We start from the raw sequence: 20676 nt of genomic DNA on the forward strand, positions 1-20676 counted from the left end.
ACACAAGCCTCGATGTTGTATACAAAAAAAACAAAAATAAAAATAAAAACAGAGACAACATGAACGGAAGTATTTTATACAGTACTATATATGCAATTTATAACCAGACTTTCTTTTTTTTCAGGTTTTGCATCTGCGAGTAAGGATACAACCAGAACGAGACTCATCTACAGGGTAGAAACGGAACCTCCACAGTCCATCGCATCAGGTGATATTCAAGATGGCGGCGATTGATCATGGATACCATGTACAGGAACCGATGAAACTCTTCTTGGCTGAAGTGACAACCATTGCTGGCGTCCGATGAACAATTTCTGGGATGTTCTTGAGAATATGGATGAGCAGCGTCACCTGTGTTGGAGAACCTTGTACCTGCTACAACCGCTCTCCAAGCAAATATTAACTTTGACCACAATGACACCTGCTGCTTCTCAACATTCTCAAACGACAAACATGTATGCAGCTATTGATGGAGTAACACAGTTATGATCATCTTGTGGGACATGAATGGTTTGGTACATACATCGAGCGACATAACGCAAAAAGTAAATGTCGCTTCAACTCGATACCGAAGTTCGTAGGTGTCACTGAAGCCTAATGAATGACCTCGATTAACTAGCACGAAATATATTATTCCGCAGCTGTGTAATATGAACTCTTATATCGTCATACTTTATAGAGATGTTACTGGCTTCATTATGAGGAGGTTGAGAAATGTATGACCTTTGCTTCCCTTAAGTTAATTTAATAGCAGAGGCATTCTGGGTATTGTTACAATCCATAGGGAGTGAATTGATGTGCTTAAGATGTCCAAGACTATTCAAGGATACTCTTCGTATTAATTAGACGGAGTTGTCGTGATATTCTTTGCATCTTCCTCATCACACTGAGGAATGAAATCATGACCGTTTGACAGACCTTTAAATTCTAAGTTTTCGTTTGAAGTCCATTTTAATTAGATGGACGAGTGTGGTTAGGGAAGAGAGCGAAGTGGGCGTGTGAGGTCGTGGGGATAGCACGAGTCCATAGCTATGAACTATGGTCAATAACAGCAGGCTTTGGTGAATGCCATGACATAACAGAGCTCTATTTGTGGCCTAACAAGTCCCAGGAGATTAGAAACATCGAATGAGTCCTTGGTTACTTGCTTTGAAACTGTACCCATGAGGCCCAGTCTGTTTCCACGAAAAATGTGCACTCCATGATCAATTTCTTTCGAGTTTAGACATGTATCATCGAGATTATTGATATCTGATATCCATATTGATGAATTAAACTGGACCTTAAACCCAAAAATAAATAAATATTGCTATAAATGTTCTTGCTTGTTGTAAATTTCAGGGATCTGGAGATGTCACCATAAAAATGAATGCTCACAGTAGCTGGAGGTAACTACTCGTACATACTTCTGAAATGAACGAAAGAATAAACTTGCTTGGAGTACTCAACAATGCAGCATGGCCTGGTCAAGACCTACAAAGCAAATAAATCTGTTGGCTAAACTGAATCTTCCATAATTTGAAGATCTACAACAGAAGATATTAGTTACAGCCAGAAACAACATCGGTCATCACGGAACTTCACGAAGACTCTATAATTGTGCAGATTGACTTTACGTTGCTTTGAACTTTTATTGCGGAAAGTAAAGAAATTTCCATTTTTAAATAAATAGTTTGACGTGGACCTAATGCAAAGGCAATATTTTTTTTACTGATATGTGTTGAGTCTTAATACCAACCACACGCATGATAGAATAACAAACACCGGACGAGCTATTTTATTAATTAATCATCTAAATATTAATAGATAACTCCAACTTTTTTGTTTTACACATGCTTATTTTCCAGCTCCATTCTTTAATTCCTTCTTCTCTTATTGGTGGAACCATCTCTCTGAGTCTTGCTATCTCGTGCCGTTCTTTCTAGGCCTCAGTCTCTAGCGCACCGCCACTTCATGGTCTCTCCCGTTTCCATCTCCACCTGCTGAGGCCCTGTCACTTTTTACCTGCAACTCGTCTCCTCGTGATTTGATGCATCTTTGCATTCTTGTCCAACTTTCTCCTTCAACCCACTTCATCTGTTGGTCCTTTGGTCAATGTTGCTCTGCTCATCCACGATGCTCGGTGACCTGTATTAATGAAAACACAGGACAGATGGAAAAGGGACAAGATCACACTTTATACCTATACAGTCAAATACATGATGGAGACATATGTCTTTATAGGTCTTAAACAAGTTAAAGGACAGACAGACAGGTAAGCCAACGAATGGGGACACCCACAGAAAAGTAACACAATAGAGTAGAAAAGGATAGGGAGATGAGGGTAATTAAATAAACAGGGAAGTTGCTAACCCTAACCCTAACAACCCTAACCCTAACAACCCTAACCCTAACAACCCTAACCCTAACAACCCTAACCCAAACAACCCTAACCCTAACAACCCTAACCCTAACCCACAGAAAAGTAACACAATAGAGTAGAAAAGGTTAGGGAGATGAGGGCAATTCAATAAACAGGGAAGTTGCTAACCTTAACCCTAACAACCCTAACCCTAACAACCCTAACCCTAACCCTAACAACCCTAACCCGAACAACCCTAACCCTAACCCTAACAACCCTAACCCTAACAACCCTAACCCTAACCCTAACCCTAACCCTAACCCTAACCCTAACCCTAACCCTAACCCTAACCCTAACCCTAACCTTAACCCTAACAACCCTAACCCTAACAGCCCTAACCCGAACAACCCTAACCCTAACCCTAACAACCCTAACCCTAACAACCCTAACCCTAACAACCCTAACCCTAACCCTAACAACCCTAACCCTAACCCTAACAACCCTAACAACCCTAAGCCTAACCCTAACCCTAACCCTAACCCTAACCCTAACTAAGCCTAACCCTAACCCTAACCCTAACCCTAACAACCCTAAGCCTAACCCTAACAACCATAACCCTAAAAACCCTAACCCTAAAAACACTAACCCTAACAACCCTAACCCTAACAACCCTAACCCTAAAAACCCTAACCCTAAAAACCCTAACCCTAAAAACCCTAACCCTAACAACCTGTCACTTTTTACCTGCAACTCGTCTCCTTGTGATTTGATGCATCTTTGCATTCTTGTCCAACTTTCTCCTTCAACCCACTTCATCTGTTGGTCCTTTGGTCAATGTTGCTCTGCTCATCCACGATGCTCGGAAACCTGTATTAATGAAAACACAGGACAGATGGAAAAGGGACAAGATCACACTTTATACCTATACAGTCAAATACATGATGGAGACATATGTCTTTATAGGTCTTAAACAAGTTAAAGGACAGACAGACAGGTAAGCCAACAAATGGGGACACCCACAGAAAAGTAACACAATGGAGTAGAAAAGGACAGGGAGATGAGGGCAATTAATTAAACAGGGAAGTTGCTAACCCTAACCCTAACAACCCTAACAACCCTAACCCTAACAAGCCTAACCATAAAAACCCCAACCCTAACAACCCTAACCCTAACAACCCTAACCCTAAAAACCCTAACCCTAACAAGCCAAACCCTAACCCTATCAACCCTAACCCTAACACGGAAATTGTATATGTGTATATCAGGACACCTTCAAGGACTAGAGAGAAGAGCAAGACTGAACAGACTCAGGGAGGTAATTCCACAGAATGGAGATAGGTGGGGACAAAGGAGAATGGGTGAGAAGATATTTGTGTTTCTGCACCAACAAATGCGACCTCACATTGCTTGGGAAGATTGAGGGCATGCAGCAGACTCTGTGTTTCAGCCTCCTGTTACCATCAAGTTACCAAATGTTACCATTAATATACCAGTTACCATCAAGGATAAACTCCACTACCCCGAGGAGTACAGGAAGAGATTCAGCAGTACCAGCCCGCAGGAGGGAGACGGTTGCACGGCACTATCGATGTTAGGAATTCGTGACGTCCAAGGAAGGTCTTAGGTTTTAGCTCACCTGGAACGAAATTCAGGGGAGCTTGTGCGATGGCGCGTCGTCCGTCCGTCCGTCCGTAAACACTTGAAACTTCTTCTCTGAAACCGCTGAAGGGTTTGTGACCAAATTTGGCATAAACGATATTTGTTGAGTTGTGACTAAAGTTTGTTCACGGCATTGAAAACATCGGGGACTAACGGGGTCTACCGGGGGTCAAAGTGGGTGGTCCAGGTTTGATTCCCCAAAATAGGTATTTGCTTTCTTCTCAGAAACTACACACGCAATTCTGATGAAATTTGACCACAACCTTAGTCACCCGTGATGTACCAATGTTTGTTCAAGGCATTGGAAAAATTGGGGTCTGAGGAGGTACACGACGAGGTGGTAATATTTCAAAAGACGCGCTGAAAGGGTTGCCCCCCAAAACAGGTATTTCTTTGTTTGTTTAAAGTCTTATTCTACATGTTAGTATGATTCTGCTTGCTGCCCTGTCTTCGAGCAACCATTGGAATTGGTTTAAAATACCTTTAGGCCATGCAGTATACTGTTTATTCTACCAGGTGAGCACCAGGGGTATTGCACCTATGTTTTAAATTCTAAGTCAATGCTCATTCCTAAAGGCCAACTTGGAGAATCGGGTCAAAGTAGGCCAGGGAAGAGTTGGTAAGGCCAAACTGCTTTAATAAACACACCTCTGCCAGAAGTCAATTCGGGGCTGACATTCCGGGCCTTACCCTTCATCGAAGCGAAAGAAAGAGGACGACTCCTTTCCTCTTTCTTTTGCTTCAACGAAAGGTAAGACCCAAAGTGTCAGCACCTTTTCATCTTCCACGGTGGATAAGTCAACCATTTTCTTCTTGAGGAAATGAGACTGTGGGAACTTTACGCATACCTGTCGATATATATAGTACTTGAGAAGCAACTTGGGATGTGATGCAAACTTTGGGCCGAATTCTGTTTTACATCATCAGATATAATAGACGTCAGGATACTCCGGCGTGTTGTTCTCGTAATTCCAGCTGAGTGGCCTATCAAGGAAAATCCAAATTATTTGAGAAGCAAACAAGTGAGACTTTGAAAACGTCATTATTCAGGTCGCGTACATAAACTTATACTAAGAATATTGCAACTTCAGCTTTATCAGTTCAGCTATTTATCATTTATTTTTAAAAATTGTAGTGTTATGAAATACTTGTCTGGCCACTCAGACTAAGGACTTCCGGTATCAATATAGTTCATCGAATGCCAAATGCAGAAGTTTTTGTGTAAACACGTCTTTTGGGGTTCTGTTCTGTTACTCCAGAAGATTCGGGGTTAGAAGTGCGGCCAGACAGTCAAATTCGTCAGCAATTGATGGGAAATAACATTTCTGATGCGGATTTCTGGGTCTATCCCTTCTGACAGCTGGAATATTTCAACAATCCTAGTCCACTCATTCAAGGCCTAATAAAGACCCATTTCTTCGAAATGTCGGAGACATCGACCACTCACCCGATAACGGCTGCATAATGGAGGGTTAATTGCATATGATGGTCTGCATTCGTACCCTTGGAAGCTGGTTGCTAATCGGATGTCCAAGCTAATTTGTGAATGGCCTTGGAAGAGAAATCATTACAAAGATGGAAGCCATGACTGATGTGGGATTTTCTTTAGATATTGATTTTTTTGTTATGAAGTGAGATCTGCATACAACACTTGACAGAGCTCATAGCTGACTGGACCAATGAAATCATGTGAATTATTTACTTATAGCCTTTAGATGATGTCAGAATGATTCATCAATATCCTTTTTTTTTTTTTTGTATACAAGATCGAGGCTCGTGTAAGAGCTAACATTGATACAAAAAGACAAACCGACACAAAAAAACATATGATAAAGGGAGCGGGAGACAAGATGGGTGAGAGAGAGGGAAGCACACATGTACAACATTTGACAACATGGACATCGGGAGATCTGTGGGAGGGAGAGGGCTTGGGGGGAGGAGGAATGGGAAGGGGAAGGGGGGGGGGGGAATTTCTGACGTTTATCAAAAATCATAAGTATGGTGCAGTCTGCAATGCACCAACTTCTCAGAAGTGAGATTTCAGAGACGGTTATCATCGAGCTAGAGGATAATGGGACGTTTGAAGTGAAAAGATAGGGAAGTTAAAAGATTAGGTTACTGTGTTTTGCGTTGCACGTGTGGAAATTCAAAAAAAATTTATAGATATAATCAATTCTAACTCTAAAAAGGAGTTGGAATTGAAATTATAGATGTCACAAAGCAAATGTGGAAGAGAACCCAGAATGGTACAACTTGTAAGGAGGGCAGAACTTCATACTCGACCTGTCTGAGCTGCAGTGTTCTCGGTTCAATGCCGCGTTAATGTCTGGAAGCAGAATCCTGGCTTGATGGCTGGAGGAGCTATTGCTGACTGGAGTCCTGGTAAGCAGCATGGCTGAGGTCGCGGCCACAGTAGACACAAAAGGGACGATGCGGGGAGGGTGAAGGAAGGTCCGTGCCGAGCCGTGAGAGCGCCGATTGTCCGCCCGCCGCCGCCACAGCAGCTGCGACGCACGGCCATTCACCGAGACTGTGGGAACTCGACCCCCTGAGTAGGTCATGGGTCAAGGTCACGCGCCACCGTTTCAGCCCTGGATTCTCCGAGCCTGCGGGGACCAGCCTTCGCTTTAACGCGGCTCCCTTCTGTTAATGCCCCGGCCATCCCTCTTTGAGTGAAGGGTAAGGACGTCGTATGAGAGAAGTTGTGGGAAAGATGATGAAGCGGAGTTATGGAACTTGTGTGGTGGTAGAATCGATATATCGGGGAATTGTGGTAGATGGAATGTAATATTTCAATGAATTCTTTGTCACGTCACCGTATTTGGCAATATTCTTCATTGACTTCAGTGTTATTCTGATCAAGTGATGTTATCATTTTATAAGTTCTATTTTCCAGAACTCACCAGGTGAGTTGACCCAACCTGTTATCCTTCCGAGGTCAGCTAAATGTATACCGACTCTGGGAAAAATGAGCCATTTGAGTATCCTGAAACGGTATCGACCCACCCATCCAGGATCTTGCTCCCTAACCAACGAAATTACCTTAGCGGCCCTATGCACCTGATGGTACACAACATGAACAAAAGTATGCGGACACATCTTCTAATTCGTGGATTCGGCTGTATCAGCCAGACCCATTGCTGACAGGTACATATAATCAAGCACACAACCATGCAATCTCAATAGACAAACATTTACAGTAGAATGGGCCGAACTGAAGAGCTCAGTGACTTTCAATGTGACACCGTCATAGGATGCCACTTTTCCAACAAGTCGATTCGTCAAATTTATGCCCTGCTAGAGCTGCCTGGGTCAATTGTAAATGCTGTTGTTGTGAAGTGGAAACGTCTATGAGCACCAACAGCTCAGGCAGAAGTGGTAGGCCACACAAGCTCACAGAATGGGACCGCCGAGTGCTGAAGCGCGTAGTGCGTAAAAATCGTCTGTCCTCGGTTACAACACTCACTACCGAGTTCCAAACTGCCTCTGGAAACAACATCAGCACAACAACTGTTCGTCGGGAGCTTCATGAAATGGGTTTCCATGGCTGAGCAGCCACACACAAGCCTAAGATCACCATGCGCAATGCCAGGTGACGGCTGCAGTGGACTCTGGAGTAGTGGAAATGCGTTCTCTGGAGTGATGAATCGCGCTTCACCATCTGGCAGTCCGACGGACTAATCTGGGTTTGGCGGATGCCAGGAGAACGCTACCTACCCGAATGCATAGTGGCAACTGTAAAGTTTTGTGGAGGAGGGTTAATGGTCTGGGGCTGTTTTTCATGGTTCGGGCTGGGCCCCTTACTTCCAGTGAAGGGAAATCTTAATGCTACAGCATACAATGACATTCTAGATGATTGTGTGCTTCGAACTTTGTGGCAACAGTTTGGGGAAGGCCCTTTCCTGTTTTAGCATGACAATGGACCCATAAACAAAGCGAGGTCCATACAGAAATGGTTTGTCGAGATCGGTGTGAAAGAACTTGACGGGCCTGCGCAAAGCCCTGACCGCAACCCCAATGAACACCTTTGGGATGAATTGGAATGCTGACTGCAAGCCAGACCTAATCACCCAAAATCAGTGCCTGACCTCACTCATGCTCTTGTGGCTGAATGAAAGCAAATCCCCGCAGCAATGTTCCAACATCTAGTGGAAAGCCTTCCCAGAAGAGTGGAGGCTGTTATGGCAGCAAGGGGGGGGGGGGTTGAGGGGGGTTGGGGGGGGGGACCAACTCCATATTAATGCACATGATTTTGGAATGAGATGTTCGGGTGTCCACATACTTTTGGTCATTTAGTGCATGAAAGGAATGATTATTATTATCATTATTATTATTATTATTATTTATTTTCCAGTACTGCATCTTGCTATAAAGGTGTTGAATTAGATGCATTGACAAGCAAAAAAACATTCGTTGTTCTTGTTCTGTGGCGCACAACACATTTCCTCATATAATTTATGAATGAAAAGACATCATCTCTCTTCTTCATCTATTGAGAGCCTTTGGTACATATTCTGGGAGTTAAAATGTTTCCCTGTGTGACATAATATTGTATAACTCTAATGATATATATATATATATATATCTATCTATAATTCCAGTAATCTCTGTACGTTTGTTTGTCTGTGACCGCTGTTTCTCGACAACCACGGGTCCGATATACTTTAAACTTGCCAGGTATATTGCTGGGGACCCGAGGATGTGCCTTTTCAAGGTTTCATATTAATCGGACAATTACTTACCGAGCTATGTCCAAAAAACGATTCAACCAATCAGAGAGCAGCGAACTATCGCGTGTGCCGAACGTGGCGGACACACTCTGCCTCGGATGGCACATTTGAGAGCGTATTCATTTATTTCACGTTTGCAAACTATGTTGGCGTTAAACTATGTTTTAAAACTAATAAAAACGAATTTGCGATTCATTCGCTTTCCTGCGCGTTTGTGCACGCGATGGCGATTTCTTTACCAAACTCCGGAAGCCGTTCGCTTTGGACCAAACCATTGCATGTAAATAGAGGGGGGGGATTGTCACCGGACTCGCAAGCCGTTCGCTTTGGACCAAACCATTTCATGTAAATAGAGGGGGGGGATATAATTTTAGATATAGATATAGTACGGGCAATGCCCTAGTATATACAAATTAAAAAAACAGGAAGTAAATCTGGAGCAGTGGAGGTATATATATATATTGTTGCGGTTTTGAGTTTTGTACAATAAAGGTTAAATTTCCCCCTCATAGTTTAGTCACACGACAACACGTAGCCTCGCAATAGTTCAGTTATTTCTTAGTATGTGTGAGAATAGCCCTTTTCCTGTGTTATTCTTGTGTTGAGTAGAATAATGAGAGTAGGTCCTTCATTGCCTTATGCCGCCTTGTGCTGCCTTTGGCTTTTTGGCGCGAATTAACACAAGGCAGGCCTGGCAAATCAAGCAGGGACCGAATGAGGGCGGCGGAGAGGCTGACGGTAAGCGTGAGCCGCCAATCAGGGCTCATAGGGAGTGGCTGCGGCACGGTGTCACAGGGTGTGTTTGGAACATTCAAGAAGGCTAATAGGCCATCAGCCAGACCCCCAAAATAGGGTCCATTGGTACCAAAATGAGGGAGTAAGCCTAATATTGATTTTTGGATAGGTCTTTACCCCTAGAATATGAAAATATGTGATAGCAAATTCAACCATGTAGCTAAATGGGTGTTATCACCTCATTTTCAAAATGGCCGCCAAAATGCATGTTTTCTATTAAAAACACCATGTTTCATATTCTTGTAGGAATTTGTAACAAATAGCATTGCGTTTTGAGATGTTTAAGACTTTACAACTCTCTTAAAGTATGAAATACATCATCTGAACTTTAATCCAAGAAGATAGAATCCAATATGGCGCCCAATTTCACAAAATGGCTGCCATCATAGCAACAACAACGTGTCACAGCATATATCATGTCCTGACTAAATGACTGGACCAGGGTGGTTATCCTAGATGATTGAACCTTACTTGTCGGGTCTCCAGTTAGCAGCCCAATGAGAAACCGCTCCAGCTCATATGGAATAGGTGTTACATCCTCAGCATCTGATGGATGGTATGGCCAGGGTGTGGGTTTCATGTCGTCTTTGATTTTTGTACGAATTGTCGCTGATGTTTGATCTATGATCTTGTTGGAGTCTTTCACTTTGTTTTTCCATATTTTGAGTTCCCTTTGCAGACATTGATTTTGCAAGACAGCATCTTCCAATGATACATTGTCTGGTACCATCACCAACTTTCCCTTGTCATCTGGAAATATCTTCACCGAACTCCCCAGCTCATATTCAAGCATTCTGTGAACATGTTTCTTTGTGGACTGCGTTAGACAATCAATCCCATCAGACAGCATGTACTCTTCTAATTTAGCAGTGAGTGACATGACTGGTATGATGGTCTTGTTTGGGATTACGTCTGTTCTGATATAGGTGAGAAGTTTTGCATATGCTTCTTTCTCGATCCTCTGATACTGTGCAAAATCATCTGTGTCATCGGGTCCATCTGCACCTTCAACCTCAGGCTGTATACATTCTCTGTTGTAATTCCTGTAGCATGAGAAATGGTAACACGCTTCTGCTGCCACAATATCTCTACTGGTAAGCGCTATCATATCCTTGTCATTTTTCTTTATTGCACATTCTCTCAATCTTTCATCTGCTCTGAGTTGAACAACTTGTGAAAGTTTTTCACGTGTATGAGACCCCTTCACATACTTGTCTCTGCGACAGAAGATGTACTCCGTATCATACACTCTTTTCTCTACTGATGATCTCCTACATGGCCTTTTGGGAGCGCTGCTACCTCCTGCTTCAGATTCAGTGTCTTCATTGGCTTTCCTCTTTAGCATGTTTAAATCTCGTTTCATGGTGAACAGGCTCCTACATTTTCGGTGGTAGAATATTTCTGGCACTTCATTGCCCTCAAGCCCCTCGGCAATATTGATGATATGTTCATGGTTCCTAACCTTAGCCGCTTCCAGTAATGTCAACCAAGATGTGTAGTTTTGTGGGCTCACCAGATGATCATCGTCATCCGATCTTGTCATGTGTATAACGCATTCTTTGCTTTCTGTGGCGCTGTTCATTTTGGAAAATTAGTAGACCTCATCACTTGGTGTGTACTATTATTTCTATTCTAATCGTATAGCATCTACTTTCTATCTACTCCGTTGCTCGTTGCTCCGACCACCGTTCCTACAGAAAAAAAAGCAAACAAAACAACAACAACGTTAAATTTTGTATGTAAAGTGGCGGCCATTTTGAAAATGGGTGATAACACACATTTAGCTACATCGTTGAATTTGCTATCACATATTTTCTTATTCTAGAGGTAAAAACCTTGTCAAAAATCATTATTAGCCTTACTCCCTCAATTTGGTACCGGTTGACCCCCCTAGCTGATAGCCTATAAGGGCATGGCAATAAAACCCATTGCGTGAAGCCCCCACAGCAGTTCTGCTGGGTGTTGAGCTCGAGTAGTTATGAGGTGGGTGATGAGCTTGAGAAGTTGAGTGGAAAGGTGAGCTTGTGAGTTCTGTTGAGAGTTAGCAGTTCTGCGAGAGGGGAGCTGCACTAGCTGCACTAACATAAGCAGTTCGGTGAGTTATGAGTTCGGGGAGAGGTGAGCTTGCGCGTGGAGTTCTGCGAAGGGAGGCGCTTGATGAGAGTTAAGAGTTCTGGGAAAAGACGCGCATGAACTAAGTATAAGCGCTCTTACCACATTGGACGCTCGGTTGAGGTTGAGGCCGAGCCTCTATTTGGTTACGCGAGTGATAGCGTGCCGGTAACTAAACGCGCTGTGAAAAACCGCCAAGCCGGCGAGAGATGCGTACAGTTCCCTCCTGCCTCATCTTCCCCTTTGTTCGAGAGACGCGCTACGAGGATCCCTTCCACCACCTGCTTGCCTTCATCGCGGGACGTTCTGTGACCGTGGAGAGCCACGCCGGGCGAAGCCGTTCCTGGACGACCAAGGCCACGCGGGAACACCATTCTACTTGCATTTCCCCTTTGTGAGTGTGATCGGGCCCGTGTCTGGGTTTAATATAAGACTGCTTAAGTTCTGCTCTGTGTCTGCTTTCCACCGACTTGTACATACTGTGTAAATAGTAATTAAATAGTGTACTTCCTTTATTCGACCGTCTCGTGTTTTCCATCATTGACTAAGCGTGGTATGAATAAAACCGCTCTAATCGGGTTCCAATACAAACGGTATTTGTTGTAAACAATTGTAAACAATTTGTAAACAATACAAACTGCACGGACCACGTCGTACGCAATCCGCTCAGTGTACCCAAATTACATGTGGCTTGTGCGAGGCTTGGTTCCCCGCTTCCGTGGCGGCGCAGGTATTTAGGTACATGCGAGACTTGTCCCGAAACCCTACCTTGCGTTTGCCCGGGAGGGGCATTTCAAGTCTCGGTTACGCCGGCCCAGAAAGAACAAGGGGCTTAATCTCCCCTTGGTAAGGGTAGGAAGGGCAGCGGAAAACCGTAACAATATATATATATATATATGTATATATTGTTACGGGTCGCGGACAAGATGTTACTTTGGGCCGAGCGGATGGTCAACCGCGACCGTTACAGGATCCCCGATTGGCCCGACTCCCCCAACGTTGACCAGATCGCGCCACAGATATTCAATTTGGAAACCTCTAAAGCGACCGAAAGAGAAGGAAGAGAGAAGAAGACAGAGTACAGAGGAATAACAGGATTTATTATACACACAAGCAAAAAGAAGGAGCGATCAAAGTTATTTACAAGCAATGGATGGAAGAAGCAGTCACACAGTGAATCGTTAGCTTATACTATTCAATTTACTTAACCCCAGGACAACGATTAAGAAAGACGACGTTCACACTTACACGGGGGAAATTGCAGGCAGGAATGGTGGAGGTGGGTTGCTGGAGAGGGAGGCAGGGTCAGGTCCCTGCAACCGGCAGGGCTGGAGGTAGCAGCTCCCAATTCTTCGCGTTTTTGGCGGGAAAACCCTCGGTCGCGTCGACGCTGCTGATGCTGTGGACGTCACGCGCTGGCTCGGTCACACCTGCTCCTCTCCTTCTGGTGGAGCCGTCTCCCTCCTCTCAGCGCATCTCTCCAAAGCTTGTTTCATCTCCAAGTACCTCTCCTTTTTGGTTTGGAGCGTCTCTCATCTCTCATCTCACAGCTCACAGCTCATCTCACAGCTCATCTCTCCTCTCATCTCTTCTCTCATCTCATCTCTCCTCTCATCTCTTCTCTCATCTCTTCTCTCATCTGCCGAAGCAGTCCCTTCCAGTCGCTTTTATTACTCGGGTCGGAATCAAGCCGCCGGCTGCGAGGGCACGCCTACCGGGTCGCTCATCGCGGTGCTGGTTGGCTGTTAGGGCTGTCCGATTCCCCCTTTGATCATGACGACGTGCCACGCCCGTGAGTTGGCGGCTCCTACCTCCCTCTTCTCCGAGATTAGCACATGGGCAATGGCGGCTTGCGGGATTGAACACCACTCGCACCGCTTTTGAAAGGAACTTTGGAGAGCGGAGATGATTGGGGAAATTGAAAGGGGCCTACGCTTATTTCGTTTGATACAATGCAGAGTCAATCTAGTGGGAAACACATATTTAGCCTACATAGAATAAGGAAATAAACTATTTAAAAAGATATATCGTGGCCTGTCTGTAGGTTCATGGAATTAACTAGGGGGACGTCTTTCGATCTTCTTTACTCTACGAGGGTCAGTTAAAACACAACAAAACCATACTTTTCACATTCGTTACAATATGTATATACATTATACAGTCACGTGAAAAAGTAAGTACACCCCATGTAAAGTTTTGACTTTTTCAAGATATTTCAACATACAGCTATTTGATCTTCATTTCAACAATATTGATAGATAAAGGTGATATAATATAAAAAATATCATGAAACATTTACATTTTGTTGTCCATTGTATAATTTAAATGAACATAAATGCAAATTTCGCATGTGGAAAAAGTAAGTACACCCTTGGCTCTAATAGGTGGTATTGCCCCCTTTGGCAAAAACATCCTCAAGTAGGCGTTTCTTATAACTGTCTACCAGTCTCTGACATCGACTGGGAGAAATTTTTTCCCACTCCTCCATGCAGAATTCTTTCAGCTGTGTGATGTTTGAGGGGTTTCTTGCATGCACAGCTCGTTTCAAATCCCCCCACAACATCTCGATGGGATTTAGATCCGGGCTTTGACTTGGCCATTCCAGAACCTCCCATTTCTTTCTTTTCAGCCATTCCTTGGTGGATTTACTGGTATGTTTAGGGTCATTGTCATGTTGCAAGGTCCACCTTCGGTTGAGCTTCAACTTTCCGACAGATGGCCTCACATTATCCTCAAGCACCCTCTGGTACAATGAAGAATTCATAGTGGATTATATGATGGTAAGCTGCCCAGGCCTTGATGCAGCAAAGCTGCCCCAAACCATAATATTTCCACCACCATGCTTTACGGTTGGTATCAGGTTCTCGTGGTCAAATGCTTTCTTTGGTTTTCGCCAAACATGTCTTCTGGTACTGTGGCCATATAGCTCTACCTTTGACTCATCTGTCCAGAGCACATTGTTCCAGAAGTGCTGGTCTTTGCCTCGGTGTTCATTGGCAAACGTTAGTCTTGCCCTGATGTTCTTTCTGGACAGCAAAGGTTTCCTCCTGGCACACTTCCCATGTCGATCAAATTTGTGCAGCCTCTTTCTAATGGTCGACTCGTGCTCTTTGACATCAACAGTGGCAAGTGCTACCTGTAGGTCCCATGATGACATTCTGGGGTTCTGAGAGACTTCTTTCAGCATCTTGCGGTCTGCTCTAGGGCTGAACCTGCTGGGGCGGCCTGGCCTGAACAAGTTGGCTGTTGTTTGGAATCTTCTCCACTTGTAGATGATCTTCCGGACAGTCGAATGATTGATTTCAAATTGTTTGGAGATCTTTTTAAATCCCTTCCTAGACTCGTAGGCATCTATAACCTTCTTTCTGAAGGCCTCAGAGAGCTCTTTTGATCTAGGCATGGTGACGCCGCACACTTCAACAACAAAGAGCAAACCAAACTAAATCTCTGAGGTTTAAATAAGACAGGTTCCTCCAAGATCTTCTCTAACGATGTACTAATCATTTGCACCTGAGCTGGTGCACCTGATTCGAATTTTAGGTATTTGAAGTAGTGATAAATGTAGGGGTGTACTTACTTTTTCCTCATGCGAAATTTGCATTTATGTTTATTTAAATTATACAATGGACTACAAAATGTAAATGTTTCATGATATTTGTTATATTATATCACCTTTATCTATCAATATTGTTGAAATGAAGATCAAATAGCTGTATGTTGAAATACTAGGGCATGCCCGTACTATATCTATATCTAAAATTATATCCCCCCCCCCCCTCTATTTACATGAAATGGTTTGGTCCAAAGCGAACGGCTTGCGAGTGGTGACAATCCCCCCCCTCTATTTACATGCAATGGTTTGGTCCAAAGCGAACGGCTTCCGGAGTTTGGTAAAGAAATCGCCATCGCGTGCACAAACGCGCAGGAAAGCGAATGAATCGCAAATTCGTTTTTATTAGTTGTAAAACATAGTTTAACGCCAACATAGTTTGCAAACGTGAAATAAATGAATACGCTCTCAAATGTGCCATCCGAGGCAGAGTGTGCCCGCCACGTTCGGCACACGCGATCGTTCGCTGCTCTCTGATTGGTTGAATCGTTTTTTGGACATAGCTCGGTAAGTAATTGTCCGATTAATATGAAACCTTGAAAAGGCACATCCTCGGGTCCCCAGCAATATACCTGGCAAGTTAAAAGTATATCGGACCCGTGGTTGTCGAGAAACAGCGGTCACAGACAAACGTACAGACGTACAGACAGACAGACAGAGATTACTGGAATTATAGATAGATGTTGAAAAAGTCAAAACTTTACATGGGGTGTACTTACTTTTTCACGTGGCTGTATATATGTATTGTATATAATATATATATATATATATATATATGTATATATATATATATATATGTATATATATATATATGTATATATATATATATATAAATATATATGCAATCGTGGCCAAAAATATTGGCACCTTTGCACTTTTTTCAAAGAGTGCACCATTTCTTCCAGAAAATTGTTGAAATTAAAAAATCTTTTGGAATCCACACATGTATTTATTTTGGTTTTCAGTGGAAGAAAACAAAAAAATGTAAGAAAATTGCGAACTATTCACTGATTCCACACAGAAATCCAAAAATGGCCCGGTCAATATTTTTGGCACCTTTTAAAAGTTAGAAATAAATCGATTTCAAGCAGGTGATTCTCCTTTACTTTGCAATTGAACTCACCTGTGGTGAGGTGCAGGTACCTGCAATATAAAAATCACTCATTCAACCAGTTTGAATGGAGAAAAGGAGTCATTCTGCTGTTTTGTGCCACTGTGTGTGCCTCAATGAGCATGGAGAAAATAAAGAAAACCAAAGAATTGTCTGAGGAGGTCAGACACAAGATTGTAGCCAAGCATGGATAATCAAGTCCATCTACAGAGAACTTGATGTTCCTGTGTCCACCGTAACGCAATGTTATCAGGAAGTTTAAGGCCCATGGCACTGCAGCCAACCTCCCTGGACGTGTCCGCAAGAGAAAGCTTGATCGAAGTTTGCAGCGAAAGATTGTTCGTATGGTGGAGAAAGCACCTCAATCCATTTCCAAAGAGATGCAAGCTGAACTTCAGACACAAGGTACGACAGTTTCAACTCGCACCATCGGTCACCAACTCAATGAAAGGGGTTTCTATGGTAGGAAACCCAGGAGGACCCCACTGCTGTGAGAGAGACATAATAAAGCCCAACTGGAGTTTGCCAAAACACATCTGAACAAGCCAAAATCCTTCTGGGAGAATGTCCTGTGGACATGAGACCAAATTAGAGCTTTTTCTAAAGCACATCATCTCTATGTTCACAGAAAACAAAATGAAGTCTTCAAAGAAAAGAACACCTTCCCTACAGTCAAACATAGAAGAGGTTCAGTGATGTTTTGGGGTTGCAGTGCTGCCTCTGGCACTGGGTGCCTTGAATGTGTGCATGGCATCATGAAATCAGAAGATCAAGGCATTTTGGAACGCAATGTTCAACCCAGTGTCAGAAAACTAGGTCTCCGTCGAAGGTCATGGGTCTTGCCGCAGGACAATGACCCCAAACACACTTTAAAAAGCACCCAGGAATGGTTCAAGAGAAAACTCTGGACTGTTCTGAAGTTGCCAGCAAGAAGAGTGGACCAAACTACCAGTAGAGATGTGTAGGAAGCTCATTCATGGCTATAGTAAGCGCTTGACTGCATTTATTTTGTCCAAAGGCCGTGCTACCAAATATTAACTCGAGGGTGTCAATAATTTGGTCAATGCCATTTATTTTTGTTTTCTGTTTTAAAAGGACATATTAAGGTCTGAATCAAAAACAAAGGTTCTGTAATATTAACAGTGAAATAAGGAATCGCGGAAACCAAATACTTTTGTCAATTTTAACTTGTTTTTAGAGAAAATTGTGAGTTATTTGAAAAAATTGACTGTATGTATGTATGTTTATATTTTATTATGTAGCCCAAAGCAGGAATTTAATTCCTGTTTATTAAAAATTGCAGATGAGTTAATCTCCAATGCACTTCTACATATACTTGCATTCACGTACATACATATATATAAAAGTACGTACTTTTTCCACATGCGAAATTTGCATTTATGTTTATTTAAATTATACAATGGACTACAAAATGTAAATGTTTCATGATATTTGTTATATTATATCACCTTTATCTATCAATATTGTTGAAATGAAGATTAAATAGCTGTATGTTGAAATATGTTGAAAAAGTCTAAACTTTACAAGGGGTGTACTTACTTTTTCACGTGACTGTGTGTGTGTGTGTGTATATATATATATATATATATATATATATATATATATATATATATATATATATATATATATTGTTACTGATCGCGGTTTAGATGTTACTTTGCCGAGCGAAGGCTCCGCGACCGAACAGTTATTCCCCGATTAGAACCCGATTCCACCCAAACGTTGGCTGGATCGCACCGCGGCTGCTCAATGAGGGAAAAGACGAAAACGACGAATGCAAAGAGGAAAAGGAATAAAACGAGAAGGCGGACAGAAGAGTAATTGGATTTATTGTACACACACAAGCAAAAAGGAGCAATCAAGTTTATTTACAACACATAAGACGCAGGTGACACAGTGCAAATACTAGCTTATACAGACTTAATTAACCCAGGGACAGAACAAACAAAACAAACTCACGTACACAAGAAGGGTGGAAAGGCAGGAGGTGGATGGCTGGAGGGAGAGGGAGGTCCAAGGGGGTCCTGCAGCACAACTTGCACGTTTAGCCGCCGCCGTTCCTTCACGGCCTTGCTCAAACCGCCGTTCAGGCCCCCAAGCTGCTGTTGTGGCTGCTGTGGACGTCGCGTGCTTTGCCAGGCCTTGTCCGACTCGTCTGGTCCAACCCTCAACTCTTTCTTGGCCCACTCACTCTTTACCACCGACTCCTCACTGCAACCAACGCAACCAACTGACCACCACCACCGACTCCTCACCGCAACCAACGCAACCAACTGACCACCGACTCTACTGACTGGCGTTTCACGACTCTCCACTCACGGCTCACTTGCGCGCGCGCCTTTATAGCGCCTCTGGCGATTAAGCCGCCGGCCTTTTGGACACGCCCATCGGGGTGCTCACCTCGGCCCTGGTTGGTCGCGTGACCCTCTGGCTCCGCCCTTGATGACGACGGGCGGGCACGCCTTTCTTCTCCGATTCGAGCACATGTTCAATGGTGGTTTTGGAGGGGAGGTAATTGGGAATCGAGGCTCGGCAATGATGAAAGGGGATGTGCAGGAAATGGGGATTTTGGGGATGGGAATGAAAGGGGATCTATTCTCTTTCACTGGTGCAATGGAGTACTTCAATTAATGGGAGACACAGCCTTACCCTAAAACACAGAATAAGAGATAACTATCAACAGGGATATTCTATTACTTGGCTGACGTGTATGCTTGTGGACTAATTATGGGATGCCCTTTCACCTTTACACAGCTCCGGAGGCAGGGGGCGCAGAATAAAGAATAATAACAATAATACAGCACACAATAAAAAAAATACAGTTCTCATCTCCGCAACACTGCACCCTCCTCCTCTTAGGCACATCCCGGGCCTACAACTTTTATTTAGTGTGACACGTAGGTGTAGTTCCCTCTACTTTTAACCTGACCCTGAGTGCGACAGTTTTAAAACATAAATAAATGTGTCCCGCTGCTCCATTGCACCCTGCCTAACAGACTTACGCCCACAGTTAACCGAATTGCGGAATGGTCTTCAAACTATACACTGACGGTGGGAAGCATTATTTACAATTGACGCTACTTTATTTACAAGACTAACCCAGGACCTGTGATTGTTCTTTCTGGGGGGGAGACAGTCTGCTCTGCATCAATGCACCATTAAAGCACCCAAAAACGCACCAAAGCACCCTCAAGCACCAATCGGTGCAAAGTCATCACTGTTCATGAATAAAAATAACCAAACAACCCCTAACCCTGCAGGTGATCTCTTGCTCTTCGGCTCCCTCTGCTGGTTATTATTATTTGGTCTTCCAGATGTTGTCATTCTTTCATTGTCTTACTGGCGGCCTATTTGCAATAAAGTGTGCACAATGTGTCCTTTTTATTTTCTTTATTTATGGCCCACAGGGCTGACTACGTGTGGTTCACCTGTGGGGCATCGGTGCCCTGTGGCCAAGGTCCGCCAGCAAGATTTCGGGCCCTCATGGCTGGTTCCAGCAGAGGGGCCATGCCCCAACCCATGGGGTCCATAAGTGGTGCTCGGCCACAGGCATGTGGTCCATAATGTGGTGCATCGATGCAGACAGCTGGTTCTGGGAATTTCGGGCGCACAATGGCCGACCCACGCACGCTCCCCTCGGCACCCAATGGTGCACAGGTCATGTGGGAGACAAAAGAGAGACAATTGAGCGAGGGGTAAGGTCACAAGGGTACACATCAATAAGGCAATGCAAGGCGAAATGCGTACGGAGGGCGAAGTGAGAAAGCTCGTCCCTACCGTCCGTCACCCCCCTGTCACCTACACTACCCTTGCCCTTACCCCATATGTACAAAAATCTACACATTACCAATCCGTCGCTACCGTCACGTCTCCCCATATTTCCTCTATACCAAATTCGTCGCCACAATCCCTCTACTTCAAAATTTGCCATCACCAAATGCATCATCAATCCTCATAAGGAGGCAGAGATGGAACATCAAGCACAATGTCACACCCACGTCATGATGCGTCTCACAATCCAAACATTTGCATCATAAAAATAACAAAACATGGCATGGTGTGGAGTTACGTCACCTCAGGTGAGTGGATGCAGATGGTGCGAGGAGACTTCAATCCTAACTATTCTCTAAATGACATTAACACACTTTACACTACCCGGGGTCTTTCCCCGCCAATCCATTGGCCAACTTACACTGTGGGTTCTACAAACCAATTCCCATTGACCAAACTGTGGTGCTTCTCAATTTGGGGTCTCACTCCCCCGATTCATCTCCCGGTGCCCTCGCACAATTTCTGG

General features: G+C 43.7%; 1 protein-coding gene across 1 annotated transcript in view; it reads left to right on the forward strand.

Annotated features, from left to right (window-relative positions):
• Window positions 1-1697, forward strand: part of LOC144892706 (uncharacterized) — a 137208-nt gene extending 135511 nt beyond the window's left edge. The window contains exon 4 of the mRNA XM_078781014.1: window positions 125-1697. The gene's annotated coding sequence lies outside the window, so the exon portion shown is untranslated. The remainder of the gene's footprint in view (window positions 1-124) is intronic.
• Window positions 1698-20676: the final 18979 nt, after the last annotated feature.

This window comes from Myxine glutinosa, chromosome 6 (genome assembly GCF_964187855.1).
Source record: "Myxine glutinosa chromosome 6, kmMyxGlut1.1, whole genome shotgun sequence".
NCBI lineage: Eukaryota > Metazoa > Chordata > Myxini > Myxiniformes > Myxinidae > Myxine > Myxine glutinosa.